We start from the raw sequence: 16,346 nt of genomic DNA, 5'->3' as shown, positions 1-16,346 counted from the left end.
AGACATAAGTTTGTGTTTATAATGGTATTTGTAAAATAAAACACTATATCTTATATATCTTATAATGTTGAACTCCTCTTTGAGCACATCACTTGAAGAATCATAGGTATTAGCAACACCTGTGAAATTGTATTTGGAGGAAAGAAGTGTGTCCCGTTTATTTAAGTATTTTGTGTTTAGAGTTTTTGACGTCTTGTCATAGACTGTAGCTGCTAGCGAAAACTCTGGAGTTAAAAGTTTTCTGGCTTTACTAAAAAACCTGTCTGTACTTATTTGATTGATGGTATTTTTACTTTCTATTAGACTCCAAATGTAATCATTTGGCACGTTTGTAATTCATAATTTGCAATAATGTAATCGGCGATATTAGCATTAGCATTCCTATGGGTTTTTCCATGTATATTAGCATTGCGCTAACCACTCGCTGCCAAATTGCAGCCTTTGAGATTAGAAAATCTCCTGGCTTTACTAAAATACCTGTCTGTACTTATTTGATTGATGGTATTTTTACTTTCTATAAGACTCCAAATGTAATCATTTGGCACGTTTCTAATTCATAATTTGTAATAATGTAATCGGCGATATTAGCATTAGCATTCCTATGGGTTTTTCCATGTATATTAGCATTGCGCTAACCACTCGCTGCCAAATTGAAGCCTTTGAGATTAGAAAATCTCCTTTTGTCACATCGCAATTTAATTGCACATGCAGTTAATCGTTCAGCCCTAATATACATGCAGCTCTATGCTAAAAGTGTATTTTCAAAGAGGTAATGATGGATTTCTTTGTAAAAGTTGTCCATCTTTCCAATAGAAAGATTTGCCTGGACCAACGTAACGTGATAACAACGTAACGTGATTACGTAATTCCCTAAGGTTCATGTTCAGCCAATCAACTACTTAGACGTCATCGGCAGTGTTGCCAACTGTTTTTGACTGAAAGTAGCTGAAGTTCCCCCCGAAAGACGTTAGATGTCACCAGATGACGTCACGTGCTCATTTGCATAAGACGTGATGACGTCACCACGTCTGCGTCGTGACGTCATCGGTCTTGTAGAGTAAATCAATCAAATAAAACCCACGTGATTTTATAAAAAATGTATTTAATTTATTTTTTAATATTTTATTAAAATGAAAAACCCATAGAATACAAAACAGCACCTTTTTATAAAAGTTTAAAATGTGCAATGTTTATGAACTCATCATAGAGTTCCAATGTTCCTTGATCGCACCACAAGTGGTGCGAGCATCGACATGGGTGTGAGAAGCCAGCAGCCATGTGCGATAGCGACGCTGCCCTGCGGTCAGCCTACCAGTGCCAACTGAGCTCAGCTGCCGAAATGCGGCAGGATGGCGGAAGGAGTGGTTGCCCTTTATCTAGCTCCGGTGGCTATCTTAAATAATGAACTTGTTAATAAACTATTTGCATGCGAGAGAAAAAAACTCACTGGTCATATTATATCACCCTTCACAACCAGACGAAGGAGTTTCAGCAAAACGTAAAGTGTGTGTGAGTCAACAAAGGAAGAAGAAAATGGCTAAAGCTAACAACAAAGCTAACAAAGCTACTCACGACGACTACCTCGCCCCAGCGAAGATGAGCACAAACTCAAAAGGTAAGAAAACTTATCATCACCCTGCAAAGCTGTAACTATTTCAATATTTACACTATTAACAACAATGAAACAGTTTTATCTATTAGTTTCAGTTCAGATGTTTTATTAACAATAGATTAACTATTTAACATATTTATTTAAAGGCCAACCACATGAACTATTGACATATTTACAGTATTAACAAAAAGGATTTTTTATTGTAGTTCCAGTTGATATTTTTTACTTACAATAAATTAGCTATTATACAGCTTGATTTAAAGGCCAATCACATGAACTATTGACTTATTTACAATATTAACAGAGTTTTTTTTAATTGGAGTTCCAATTTATTTTTTTTATTAACAAATCACATAAACTATTGACAAATATTTACAAAGTTAACTAATTTTAATGTTTTTTTTTAAATCTGCTTACTCTAGATCGTCGAGGGCCCTGAGGCAGAACTCCATGTCCTCTATACAAGCACTATCAGTGCTTTCCCTCTGAGAAGCAGTGCTGGATGACTGCATGCTTGGACCTGGACAACTGTCTGCTTTAAAAGAGTAGGCAGCAGACGTGGCAAAGAGATTTAGCACCTTATCTGGCAACTTGTGCTCATAACACGTGTTCCCAGCTAGTCTTAAGCCATATCTTATGTGGAGGATGGAGGTGAGAGTTTGGAGGGACATGCGGCTTCTTAATTTGTTTTTAATGACACCCATTTGGCTGAAGAATCTTTCTACTGCAGCATTTGAGTGAGGCAGCGAAAGAACTGCAACTGCTGCAGACGCCAACTCTTCAAATGGGTTAAGGCCTGCTGCATCCCTGTGCTTTTTGACCTCAAACCAGAACCCAGTGGTGTTGGCTGTTTCCTCCCATCTCTGAAAATGGACACTTCTCCACTGATTAATTATGCGGTCAGTTGTTTCAGGATCATATCCTAATAAGACCATCAGCTTTGCCATGTCATCTGGGTTCTTGTTTTGTTTCAGGGTCTCTCCGACGCTGAACAATGACATGTGCTGAAGAATTTCCAGACTGTCCGGAAGTCTTGCTCGAAGCTCATTGGCTAGGGCAACGGTGTAACTAATACACCTCCGTCTCACACAGTCCTCATCCTCAGGGGAGATGGTAAGCTCTGCTGTTTTGGACTCAAATGCAAAGCCAAGATACGGCCTGGGTGAGATGTGGTTCTCTATTGGGTCTTTCAGGATGTCAGTTGTAGCCCCAGGATGAAGAACTCTGCTGCACACAGATTTAATTAGTAGAATTAAACAGTCCAGGAGCTTGAGAGGATCTGTTTGCTCTCCCTCAAAGGCCTTCACTGCAGCCTGCACCTCACCAAGGATTGATTTCAGGTAGGTCAAGTACAGTAGGTTCTGTGGGTCAGCATACATTGAATGCAAAACGTCTGCCATGTAGCAATGCTCGCTTGTCTTGGTCAGACTAAAATGGAGCTTTAGCTCCTCCCACTGACTGAGTAGTCTTGATACAGCAGGTTCTATTGAAAGCCAGCGTGTGGCACAGACTCTTGTTATGGCCAATGGCCTCTCGCCACAGTTTATGGTTTCATAAACTGTCCTGTATGCTTCTTTTCTTTTAGGGGAGATGGAGAACCAATTGTAGGTTTCCCTGACCAGGAACTCAACACTGCGAGGAAGAGTGGTTTTGGAAGCAGAGCTGACAGCCAGTTGCAAGGAGTGACATACACAGCGGATGAGAACAAGGTGTTTTATTTCTTCTTTAAGAATTTTGTGAACACCATTGTATATCCCTGTCATTACTGATGCATTGTCTGTTCCAATGCCAAGCAGGTTCTCCTTCTCAAGGCCAGACTGATGGAGAAAGGAGAGAACTGCCTTGGCGATGCTCTTCGCATCCCCTCCCTCCAGCTCAAGAAGGCCAAGGAAGGTGTCCACCACGTGTCCCTTTCCCTCACTAAAATAGCGAACCACAATGCCCAGATATTTGGAGACACTGACATCTGTGCTTTCATCAAGCAAAAGGCTGTATTTGTTACTGCCAATGTCAGCCACCAACCGCTGTATGAAATATGGAGCCAAAACACCAATTATCATCTCAGTGCATTTGGTACGGTGCATCCGAAAATTTTGGGCAATACTAGAATCAGGGAAAGCTGCTTTGCATGCTAAACCAATGTGGTCACATGACAAAATTGAGCAGTGATCACTGATAGCCAAAGCAATTGTGGCCTCTGCCTGCTTCAGTGTGTCCGTTTTTTTGGCAACGAATGTCAGTTTGGGTTGGCTTGCCTGATTGTAAGGCTTAGCCTTCTCGATGTGCTTCTGGGTAGCTGCATGCTTTTTAATGTCTGACAACTTTGCATAGAGGTCTGTTTTGCAGTACATGCAGGTAGCTCTAATGTCACTACCTGCATGTGGTTTCAGCCAACCTTTAAATTCAGGTAGTGACTCCCATTCTTTGCGGTACTTTTGGAAATAGGATTTTGGTTGTGTCATTGTTGTAATGTATTTACTTTGCCAATTTGTCTAATAAAATGTTAAATGTCTGTTTTTTATCGAAATCTGTGTCACTATGATGAAGGGAAAACAAGGAGGTGGGACAGGATGAAAGAAGTAAAAACAATTTTTTTAATTTTGAGTTGGGGAAAATGTGAGGTGAACTGAGAAATTAATAAATGGTAAGCAATAAAAAAAGGCTGGGGACACTTTAGAAAGAGGAAGGAGAAATAAATGTTTAAAAGATGAAAAAACGTATATAGGAATTAAAGAAATTATTGCTTTCTAAGCAAAAGTAAACAGTGTAAAGTAGCCTTTAAAAAGGCTGTTTAATGTATGTTCAATTCTCTATAGAACTGATACAAAGTCTGAAAATAGGTGGATATCTGTTGGTGGGTGGCCAGTGTGTGACTAACAAAAGGAAAAAATTGGTCTTAAATACTTGGATATTTCTTTTGTACAATTAAATTTATTTTCTCTGTAAAACAAATTTATTAGTTGGAGGGTGAAAACCCACAAATGGTTTGATTGGTCAACGGGGGTAGCATGATCATGCTGCATGCACATGCGCAGATCATTTTCTTTCTGATCATCTGGAGGAAGGACACGGTCCTGTCGCTTCAAATGCATCTCTAATCTGCAGGTAAAGTCGGCATCTCGGCAACAAAGTTGTAGTCGAAGTAGCTGAGGAGGGTCGGAAATGTCACCAGAATTGTCGCTAGTCGCTTTTTTGAAAAACAGTCGTTAAGGGGGTCTGAAAAGTCGTTATAAATGGTGACAGATTCGCTAAGTTGGCAACACTGGTCATCGGCAGTCGACGGACCCCGAGCCGATCTTGTACCCGAGCAGATCCTGTACCGACACCGGTCTCACAGTAAGACTGGGTTGGACCTGTTCAGGTTTACGCAGACAATCGTTACATAGAATCAAAGGCGTCATTTTAACCGGGGACGCCGGGGACATGTCCCCGGCAAAATTTGTGATTGGCAGCTGTGTCCCCCCCACTTTCAAAAAAGCCTGCTGATGAGGATTTTTGTTTTACCAGCTCAGATCTTATACCAGGAGTCGGCAACCTGTTCCCATCAAAGAGCCATTATTACCCGTTTCCCACGGTAATTTTGGATGGACCTTAATAAGCAGTGACTTAAGTGAAGCAGGCAGGTCGCGCTAGAAAATTTCGTTTAAAAAGACGTCATAAATGTGTTCCCCCGTCATTTTTATTTCTAAAATATGAAGTAAAAACTCACAATTTAATTTTCATTCATATGTCATTAATATGTAGTCTACACCCGTGCGTTAAGTGGACCATCTTCCAGTAAAAGCAAAGCATCCAGCCCACTTCTCCAAATGCGTAAAATGTGCATCAGCCGCAGTGTTGGGAGTAACGCGGTACAAAAGTAATTAATTACTGTAATGCGTTGCTTTTTGCTGTAATGTGGTAATGTAAGGCATTACAGGGAAAGAAAATGGTAATATTTACTCGGTACAATTGTCAGTAACGCAGTAATTACAATGCATTTTTAAACCCAGAATCAAGATGTGGGTTTCTTAAAAATTACAATTGTGGAAAGCCCAAAATAAAGATCCGGTATTGTTGGTCTCTCTTCCTTTAGACCAAGCACGGGTACGGAGTAGATGGAGTTAAACACCTTTTAAGTTGACAGAACGAGGAGACAAATGATCAGAAGTCCATTCACTGTTTCGCCGCTCATGAGGGGGAGAGTCTCTGCAGCAAGTCCCACGACCTGCTCTTGCCAGATGCTTCGGACAGACTCTCGCCGTTCTGCTGAAAACGGCTGATTTTTATTGAAGATTACAGGAATGTTACATACGCAGTTTGCCATGTACATACGTCAATGATCATGACAGGTGAAAATAACAGCCTTGTTAGCGGACAGTTTCCTTGAGATTACCAGGAACATCCTGATATATTCATGACAGGAGAAGATACATTCACTGGTACCGAGAGGCACTGAGTGGAGATGGAATGTGCACCCTCCTTTCCCTGGTGCAGGAAAAGATACACAGCTATTAATCTTTGTGTGAAGGCCTTGAGTATCTGAGCGAGTTTCCATAGCATAGATAATAAAATGAGCTTATAAGGTAAATATATATATATATTGCCTTGTTAGGCAGGATCTAACATGTCACAAGAACTTGTAATTCTTAAGATAAGCAGAAACATCCTTGGTAACCTGGTACAAGAAGAGACTGCAATGTCTCACTCCCTTTTGGAGTTCCTGCAGCTGTTTTAAGAGCGAAACACAGAGAGACCTTTATATTATAACATGATCCCATAATGAAAAGAGTAGCATGTAAGAATGAATAATAAAAGAGCTTATATGAGAGTTACATATATTTTCAATCCCCCTTTTGAACTCTTTTAAGAGTTCAATAAAGATATAAGAAATCAAAACAATAACACCAAATTCCATCAAAAAGAATCCAATAAGCAAAGTTTTTTTTAAAATACCAATACAAACAACCAATCAGATTACATTTACTCATCTCTCTAGCAGTAAACTAATACAAAAAACATGATCATACTTTCAACTGAACATGTTACAACATGTATGGATCGCATGCAACTCCATATGAGGGCGAAAAACCCTAATTATCATATGTTTATAGGGAAAATTCCCCCATGTCCCCCCATTTGTCATATCTCAATTTTGGGGCGAACACCTGTTGGCATAGAGTGTGCATGCCTAGGACATCAATGATCAAAAGAAACAAAAACAATAAAAACAAAAAACTCATAGAAATAAACAGTTTAAGGGATTGTTACAGAAATCACTCAATATTCTCACACTCTAACAACATCTTCTTCATCATGAGAGTCATCACTTTCATCAGAGGGTTCCCCTCCCAAATAGATTTTAGGATTGGCTAGTAACAAGGGCATCTGGATAATTGGGTCAGCAGGTGGAGGAGAGATGGCAGTGGTGATCAATATGTGCATTCAGAATTGAGTTTGGGAATGCAATGAGTGTAAACATATATCTAATACTAAACAGGTAAATGAATAATAATATAAAATGAGTAGTGGGTATAAAATATAACCCTTGTAAAATAAATGAGGGTGTTAAATAGAACCCTTGTAGAATGTTCATAGGGTGGTTACTTCTTCCCCCTGTTGAGGTCCTTTCACTGGCTCCAGGCAGCTGCAGGGGGTGATGATGTCAAGATTCTCGTCCTGCAGGATGTGGTGGCAGCTTGGCATGCTACTGCAGTCAGCTACTTCTCTTCCTGGTTTTTGGATCCTTTCTCTGGTTAGGCAGATGTCAGCTGCTTCTCTTCCAGGTTAGGCTCCTCCCGTCCAGCCGGACAGCGTGTGATGTCCTCTCCGTGATCCTGTATGGCTCGGTCCACCTCGGTTCCGTCCACTTCCTTTTGGTGACTTTTAGCAGGACCCAGACGCCTGGCACCGAAGACGAAGCCTCTTCGTGTGTAGTTTTGGTCCAATGAAGGCTTTCTCGGCTTGTGCAGTCCTTGATCTCGGCAGATAGTTGGTAGGAAGATTCACACTCCGGCCGGACCAGAAGTTCCCCGGACCGATCGCCTAGGGATTAGAGGTTATGCACAAAAATGTCCTAGCTCTTACTGGCCCTAGCCTCTGATACCTTCAACATCAGACACATACAGTTACGAACAGCAAGCGCAATTAAAGGTACAGTGACATCACGACATGGACACACAGACACACAAACACATACACATGCACATACACAGAGAGAGAGAGGGAGAGAGTAAGAATGTGTGTGGGAGAAAGAAATGTGTGGGATCCATTTTGCCACCAGCATCTCCACCTGTGTCACAGAGAAAAAATTGCAAAGAAATTAAAACATAAAGCAAACAACAATAATTCAATGAGTATAAATGATCAAACTAAAATATACAACCATGCATGGGTTTTATAACAGTTCCAGCAACACTGGAGATGATGCCTTGTACAATGAATTCTTAAGATGTCCTTCATTAATTAGAGGTTATAGCCAAATTGTTTCAGGATCCTGAATTTGAATTTGAATTGGTTAATTTACTCAGAATAGTCCAATGTCTTTGTTGATGTTTCTCAAGGCTCGGCCATGCCCATATAGATAAAATAAGCAAACAAACAAGACAAACACAGTCAAACACACGGTCCATACACGTCTCTGTGCCCTCACACACCAAGCAAATGTCAGACTGAAGCGAAAGTGTGAAATACTTAACCTAATGCTAAATCAGTGGAAAGAAAAAATAAGACCTAAAGCGTGTAATCAAATTAATCCAACAAAACTTCCCATAACTGCCGTTCTAAACTCATGTTGCGGTGTGATCTCTCCAATTAAAAATTAGGACAACCACTTTTACTATCAATTCAACCAAATAGTTTCAGGTTGTCCCTTACCTAAACTACCTGTCTTTCTTACCTTCTTTCTTTCTTTCTTTCTTTCTTTTTTAGGAACACTACTCGCACAAGAAATCCTAAGAATTAATTCACTACTTAAGGTTAATTCATAAATAACGAAACTGCAGTTACAGGTTTGTTTGTGCATAGTATTGGTAATCAGCAGTTTTTTTTCCTTATCTCCTCATCTAGAAGTGTTTCTGTGCTACTCCTCCATCTATAACACAAGTTAGTATCATCCTTAAAGCATCTGAAATTAAGCTGCATTGCTAAATCAATAACGTGATTTGTGCTAAGAAATACTCCCCTATCCTCTTCCTTTTTCCAGTGGCACTGAATGACAGATTTTAGATCAATTTAACGTTTTATGACTATTACGTTTCATTTAATTAATTTTGCTTTTTCTCTCTTATTTTTGTCTATTTATTTATTTATGTTATTTACTTATTTATCATGCCATCCTGTGATGATAATCTTAAAGACTTTTTAGCCAATTGTCGTCAAAAAGGCCAATTAAAAATATTATGTTAAAGATTTCACAAGATAAAAAATGTGAACATAATTTTTATCGAATGAGGGGTACCTTTTATTCAATATCTTGTAACATTATTTTCTACCTCACTATTGTCTCGGATGAGATGTTCCATGAATCATTTAGTCAGCTGAATGCCAAATTATTCATTTAATGTTTATTTTTATGCAATGAATGGAATGGGATGGAACGTTACTATAAACTGTCCGGAAATTTGCGCATGTTTGCTCGAAGGAGAAAACTGTTGAAGCCTAAAGCGTTCTCCTAGACTTATAAATAGACACCGTTTCCTTAACTAATGAAGATAAGTGATGACGCCGATGAATGACTTTTTGAAAAGAAAATAAGGCTTTACTGCATGTCCGCTGCAGCTGAGAATCCTAAGACAATAAAGATTATATTGACGTCCAATGGTGAGTTGGGCTGAAATCCAGGTTACTAATCCTATTATTTATTTATTTATTGATATTATTATTATCTTTTTTTAGGCTAACTTTCTCAGTTAACTATGTTCTACAGTAGTTTAGTAAATTTTCCACAGTTCTGACATTTCATCAATTCAACTGGTTGTTGCCAAAAAGCCTTGTTCATTACCTGACTGCAGCAAGCACTCTTTTACTGGGTGTAACCATAGGAAACAGTCTCTTTTGAGCCTCTCTTTGTAAGTCCAGGATGACCACCGTCATTGATTAAAGTTCACATGTTAGCACACATGCTCCCCCTTTTGTACTTTGTTTCATCAGCAGCAGGGCAAATAAGTTTCTGCCTCTTTGTCCATCTTGTAGTGCTCCCCGTCTTGATGTTATGAGTCACAGTTTTTGGTGAGGGCTTCCAGGTTCTCTTTGTATAGAAGTCAGAGCCAAACATTCTTTGCAGCTGGTTGTGACAGGCCCACCCAGTAAAGTTCATGCCTCCACAATGCACAGCAAACGTTTTCCTTAAATATGTTGATTGAGTTGAAAGGACAGAACTTTCTCTTTTACAAATCAAAATCAACGAAGGTTTCTAATATTTAGTCGACTTTATTGACTCAAAGGTAAATCTAGACTACTTCCTATGCACAATTTTTCTGAATCGTCAAGTCGGTTCTACACAGGTTTTAAACTTTAGGCACAATCTATCCCAAATGCAAGATCCCTCCTTTCATTTTTTGTTTATCTATTTTATTTTGGGAAAATAACTACCAGTTTTTAACTCAAAACAGCCTAGTACAGTTTCTAGCCAGGTTACAGGAAATAATACTTAGTTTATCTGTTTTTTCATTATTCAGCATCTCAAAATCCAGCCATTAACGTTAATGGTTCTTAAAGTTGAGGCAAGACAATTATTGGATTTTGTTTTATAGCAAGATTTAACAAATATTTTATTTCCTTACTGATTATTTGTTAATTTTATGGTTTTCATAAAGATGATCCTGAGAGGTTCAGAGCTGCTTTTCGCAGCACCCTGTGCTATTTTTAGACTGCGGGACTCTTGTGTGTAAAAGTGGGTGGAGTCAGGTCCCCAGGCTGAAACTCCAGTCATTCTCACTAGATCTGTCCGAGAGGAAGGATCTCCTGAATACCCTAACCAGAAGCCTTAAGGTACGTCCAAAACACCGAAAAATATCCTTTCTAAAGTCACAAATTGCTTAAAACTGCATGTTACACAGGAAAACTGTGAGAGCGAGGGAGTCCAGCTGACTCCACGGCCCATAATCAGACAAAATACTTCCTTTATAACCACGACCATACAACTTTTGTATTTTAAAGGATTTTCTTGTCCTCACACTAACGATAAATTCTTTTTCTATTGTTTCCACAGTCTCTCGAACTAAATAACCGTCTAGTAAAAACATGGACCGCACCCTGTTTCTCAAGCAGCTGCTCCCTCTATTAAAAACTGCGTCATTCAGAAGATCCAGCGAAAGCAGCTCATGCAAGAAGACACACATTCACTCATTCACAAGGCACAGAGACATTCTTTGTTTGTCACAGTCTCTTTTTATTATTATTATTATTTTTTTAAGGTAAGTCAGTTCGTCACTTATTTATTCTCTCTCTATATATATATAATATTTTAAGCACAAAATTTATTTAACACTGCACTGGTTATTTTCAGAATTTAATGCTTACTATGCTTTTAAGCAGGCCTTATGTAACATTAGAGCAAATCCAATTGCAATTTTTTTGAGAGCGCTCTGAGGAATAGTTTATATATTTATTTTCTGCAGATCTGTTTTGATTTTACTGTTTAGCAGCTATATGACTATATTTCTAAAATAAAGCTGTCATTTACATCCTTACTTGCGTTTCTTGGTGGTTTTTTCCCTTTTTTCATCTCCAGGTCACTTAACCCCCAGATCGGGGTCACTCACATGCTGCCCCACACACCAATGATTATCACGCTTCTACACTACATATGTATATATGTATACACATATACATACATACACACATACATATGCATATGTTACTTTAAAAACCTTTTATTTATTAACTTATGGTGTTCTGTTCAAAGACTGATCAGAACAGGGTTGCAGAATTTGAATTTTGCGTAGCTCCAAACATTAATTTTTAGCACTGCAGTGTAATTTACATATACGAGTTGCAACTTTTTAAAGCTCTTATTTAGCTTATTTATTTATTTTCTGGTACCGCATCAGGCCTTCACACACACACCCAGCGCTGTACACTCACATACACACACACACGGAGCTCCCAAAACTGCTCTGCATTCTGCACTCTCCTAGTGCTGCACTTTCAATCCAGAGCCGTAAGCAGCCTCTTGCTGCGCCTCACACACACAGGCTGAACTCAGCTTACACACACAGTGAAGCTTGTCTACAGCTGTGCCTTTTTTCTCTTGATTCTGCAGCCTTCACTTCCCAAATCTTTCTCCAGTTACCTCTACTGTTAACATCTACCCCTTTTTTCTTCATCGCCTCTTCCGCTGACTTTCTCAATAAAACCTTATTTCTCGTGGCTTCAACTGGGCTGCTTGTCATATTTAAACATTGCTCATTTTATGCAAAAACAGCCAAAAGCACGCAGAAATAGCCAAAAGCACTGCTCTCTTCACACAGAAGCAGTCAAAACATTTATCATCTTATGCAAAATCAGTTACCTCAGAACATTTTTCTCATCTCATGCAAAAGGTCCTCGACCTTAAAATCCAGGGAGCTCTCTTTTCGCCTCCCCTTCCCTTAACACAAAAAAACCAGGTCCTTGACCTGTGGACTTTTAGGGTTCCCACACCTATGGATCCAGCCAAGCTTTATATAACCTTGTTATATATTCTATCCGCTCGTCAGCAAATAGTGTGGTCAGCCACGACCTGGAAATGGAACTTTAGGGCTACTCTATTAGCCCTGGGTCACCATCCCTTCATCTGTACTATTTCCTTTTCTCATTTACTCATTAAACCATTAGAAAAATCCTCATTTCATTTCACCATTAAACCATTACAAAAAATCTCTTATTCTTTCTGCACTTGTCTCCACTTTCTTCTCCAACTATTATTTTAGGACCACAGCTACTATGATTCCGGACACAAAAGGCTTTGGATAAATCCAATGAGCAGATTTTAGAAAATAAGGTTCTGCTCACCTTGTTTTCCACCGCGGTGTTCTGTGCCAAGATCGTTCACTGGGTCGGTTGGTCAAATTGTCCTCCAAAAACTCCTTTTTCTTCAAAAAGAAAAAATCCTGTTCGTGACGCCAAATTTGTTGGTCTCTCTTCCTTTAGACCAAGCACGGGTACGGAGTAGATGGAGTTAAACACCTTTTAAGTTGACAGAACGAGGAGACAAATGATCAGAAGTCCATTCACTGTTTCGCCGCTCATGAGGGGGAGAGTCTCTGCAGCAAGTCCCACGACCTGCTCTTGCCAGATGCTTCGGACAGACTCTCGCCGTTCTGCTGAAAACGGCTGATTTTTATTGAAGATTACAGGAATGTTACATACGCAGTTTGCCATGTACATACGTCAATGATCATGACAGGTGAAAATAACAGCCTTGTTAGCGGACAGTTTCCTTGAGATTACCAGGAACATCCTGATATATTCATGACAGGAGAAGATACATTCACTGGTACCGAGAGGCACTGAGTGGAGATGGAATGTGCACCCTCCTTTCCCTGGTGCAGGAAAAGATACACAGCTATTAATCTTTGTGTGAAGGCCTTGAGTATCTGAGCGAGTTTCCATAGCATAGATAATAAAATGAGCTTATAAGGTAAATATATATATATATTGCCTTGTTAGGCAGGATCTAACATGTCACAAGAACTTGTAATTCTTAAGATAAGCAGAAACATCCTTGGTAACCTGGTACAAGAAGAGACTGCAATGTCTCACTCCCTTTTGGAGTTCCTGCAGCTGTTTTAAGAGCGAAACACAGAGAGACCTTTATATTATAACATGATCCCATAATGAAAAGAGTAGCATGTAAGAATGAATAATAAAAGAGCTTATATGAGAGTTACATATATTTTCAGTATCTACATATATGACGTCATTTATGGACTCAGCTTTGCGGGCATTCTATGAGCAGAGAGGACGCAGCGGTGACGGCTCAAATACTCCAGCTGCGTCCTGCGCGAGGCCGCTGTTATATTCACAAAATCGCTCCACCAAAACAAAGTCATTCACTTGCGATCGTTCATATCAGCCCATATTCTCTGTACTTTCTGTACTTTTCTGACATGCTTTGCCTCAGCTGAGTTCATAATCTGTGCCCTCGCCCGGTGATTTCAACTCATTGCTGCTTGAGCGCAGCGCATATTAAGCTTTTTTTGCGTTCGGTAGATCCCTTTGGCTGATTAGTTAGAAAGTAGGAAATCTAGGAAACAGTTTTTCTGGAAGACGGAGAAAACATGCAGCATGCAGGAAGGTTAGAGAGAGAAAGGGCAGGAAATTATTCAAATAAAATAAAATAATAAAAACAAAGTGCTTGAAAAGAAGAAAAGTAGGTAGATTTATCCACAATACACATTTTTACCAGTGAAAAGCAATAATATATAAGCATTTAATATTTATACATGTGATAGAATCAGATCACCCCAGAAGTCAGTCCCACATCCAGGGCCGTATCAAGGCATTTGGGGACCAAAGCAAAATAGGCTTGGAGCCCCCACCACCTCACTCCCTGCTCAGTTAATATAAGATGGCAGAGTGCTGAGAGTACAGATTGTTGTTGCTTTTATTTAATAAACAATCATTTTAAAGCACTGTTATTATATCTGACTGTTTTTAACAGCAATCCTAGCTCAGACAGCGCATCACCTTCCTCTGGATGTGACATGAGTTCACTGAGCATCACATGACCTAATTCATATTGAAATTGTTTTGGTGAAAGTAACTTAAAGTAATGCAAAAGTAGTGTAATGCCTTACATTTTAAAATCAGTAATATTGTAATGTAATCAATTACATTAAAACGAGGGTAACAAGTAATAAATAATGCATTACAGTTTTGAAGTAACTTGCCCAACACTGATCAGCCGCTAGTTAGGCGCGCCGCGCGCCCCGTCAGCTACGTCAGCCCAGACAAGAGCAGAGCAAATAGAGAAAGAAAAGAGGATAATTCTGTCTGGATGTGGATGGAGATTACATTTTACAGCAGCCTGATCATCATTTAAATACGTAAACCATCACCTGTCTTCTAGTCCACGCTATCAGCATTATTTTAATTGGTGTGTGTGTGTGTGTGTGTGTGTGTGTTTTCCACTTCAAACACTGGTCTAACCAACCAGACCAGCGTGTCCAGTAACATATTAATGTTACAATTAAACAGTTTCACTTCATGTAGGCTAGGAACATTTCACCTGCCGTGGCCCGACCGCTTCTGCTCCACATAAACTTTGTGCGTAATCAAATGTCTCTACAGGTGCTTTCTGAGCTGAAGAGGCTATTCTGCCTCAGACTGGATGCGTCATGCGTCTCCATATTAGAGACGGGAACAAGCGCTGTTCAGCCAAAGTTTCATAATTTCATAAAAAGAACATTTTTCCAAGTGTCATCCCTCAGAGAGACCGGGTTTCCAGACCGCTTCAGTGGGAGGAAATCTTATCGCATGCACCGTGGTTCTGCGCTGCGCAACGAACCCCTCTACAGATCATCAGCTCACTGTCCGCCGTGGGCGCTCCGAGCCGCGCTGAACACAGTGTCCAGTATAAAGCTCTGATGTTCTGATGGGAATCTTTTCTTGATTTAGTTACCACCGCGATGTGCGTTAACAATTAAAATGTCAGCTCATCCATGCGCATCAGTGTGCTTCGGGGTAATTCTTTCAAAGCAACCAACATCCTTGAGTTTATCCGTCAAAATAAACAGTCAAATGGGAATATCTGTAACCTGCCATTTAACTGTTTTGCCTTCTTGTGAAGATTGTTGCAAAGAGAAACAACTAAACTTGATTAACCCCAGAAACATGCGCACTGCACTGTATGCCTGGCTCTGGTGTTAATCAAGTTTAATTTGATCTATTTTCACAAGAAAACAAAACAGTTAAAAGCAGGGCTTGTGTTGACCGGATAGTTCCTGTATTTGACGGTTTATTTTGACGGAGAAATAATAGAAAGAATTACCCCGACGCATGCAGACGAACTGACATTTTATTCTACACACATCGCAGATGTAGCTAAATCACTCAAGAAAAGATTCCCATCTGAACATCTGAGCTGGACATTGCTCAGCGCAGCTCGCTGTCAGCGTGTACTACATAAGGTACACAGCGAGCTGAAGATGTGGAGAGGAGCTTGGAGCACGTCGCAGAACCAGAGCGCATGCGGGAAGATTCCTCCCACTGAAGCGAGCGTTTTCCAAACCCTGACTCTCAGAGAGAATTGTCACTTAGAAAATGTTCCCTGATTATGAAACTTTGGCTGAATAGTGCTTGTTCCTGTCTCCAATGTGGCGACACATCCAGGAGCCGTCTGAGGAGAAGCCCAGAATCTCACATCCTCTTCAGCTCAGAAGCGCATGATTACGCACAAGCGTGACGCGTCAACCCGGTCTCACAGTAAGACCGGGTTGGACCTGTTCAGGTTTACACAGACAATCTTTACATTTAGAATTGGCATACAGATGTAAAATTAAGTCAGTAAAATATAAAGCATTTTATTTAAATGTCCATTCATTATTTTACAAGCACAGAGAGCCGCATCAAATGGATGGAAGAGCCGCGGGTTGCCGACCCCCGGTATTGCCTATAAAATGACATGTTGAGGATGCAAACTTAATACATCTCTTTTATTGTGAGGTAATAATTTCTCCGAGTTTTGCGGTTGTGGGCAGGAGTAGACATGCACGCTGCGGGTGCGGGCGGTAATGGTCAGAAATCCAGCGGGAGCAGGCAGGAAAGGAAT

General features: G+C 40.0%; 1 long non-coding RNA gene across 1 annotated transcript; it reads left to right on the top strand.

Moving 5' to 3' along the window:
• The first annotated feature begins 5,652 nt into the window (after positions 1-5,652).
• LOC139064431 (uncharacterized) lies at positions 5,653-11,283 on the top strand. The gene is made up of 2 exons (XR_011517491.1): positions 5,653-10,582; positions 10,803-11,283. It is a non-coding gene; the product is annotated as an uncharacterized lncRNA (long non-coding RNA).
• Positions 11,284-16,346: the final 5,063 nt, after the last annotated feature.

Source organism: Nothobranchius furzeri, unplaced genomic scaffold (assembly GCF_043380555.1).
Source record: "Nothobranchius furzeri strain GRZ-AD unplaced genomic scaffold, NfurGRZ-RIMD1 Scf029, whole genome shotgun sequence".
Taxonomy (NCBI): Eukaryota; Metazoa; Chordata; class Actinopteri; order Cyprinodontiformes; family Nothobranchiidae; genus Nothobranchius; species Nothobranchius furzeri.
Note: the sequence above shows the minus strand (reverse complement) of the source record. Positions and strands in the feature narration are given on the sequence as shown.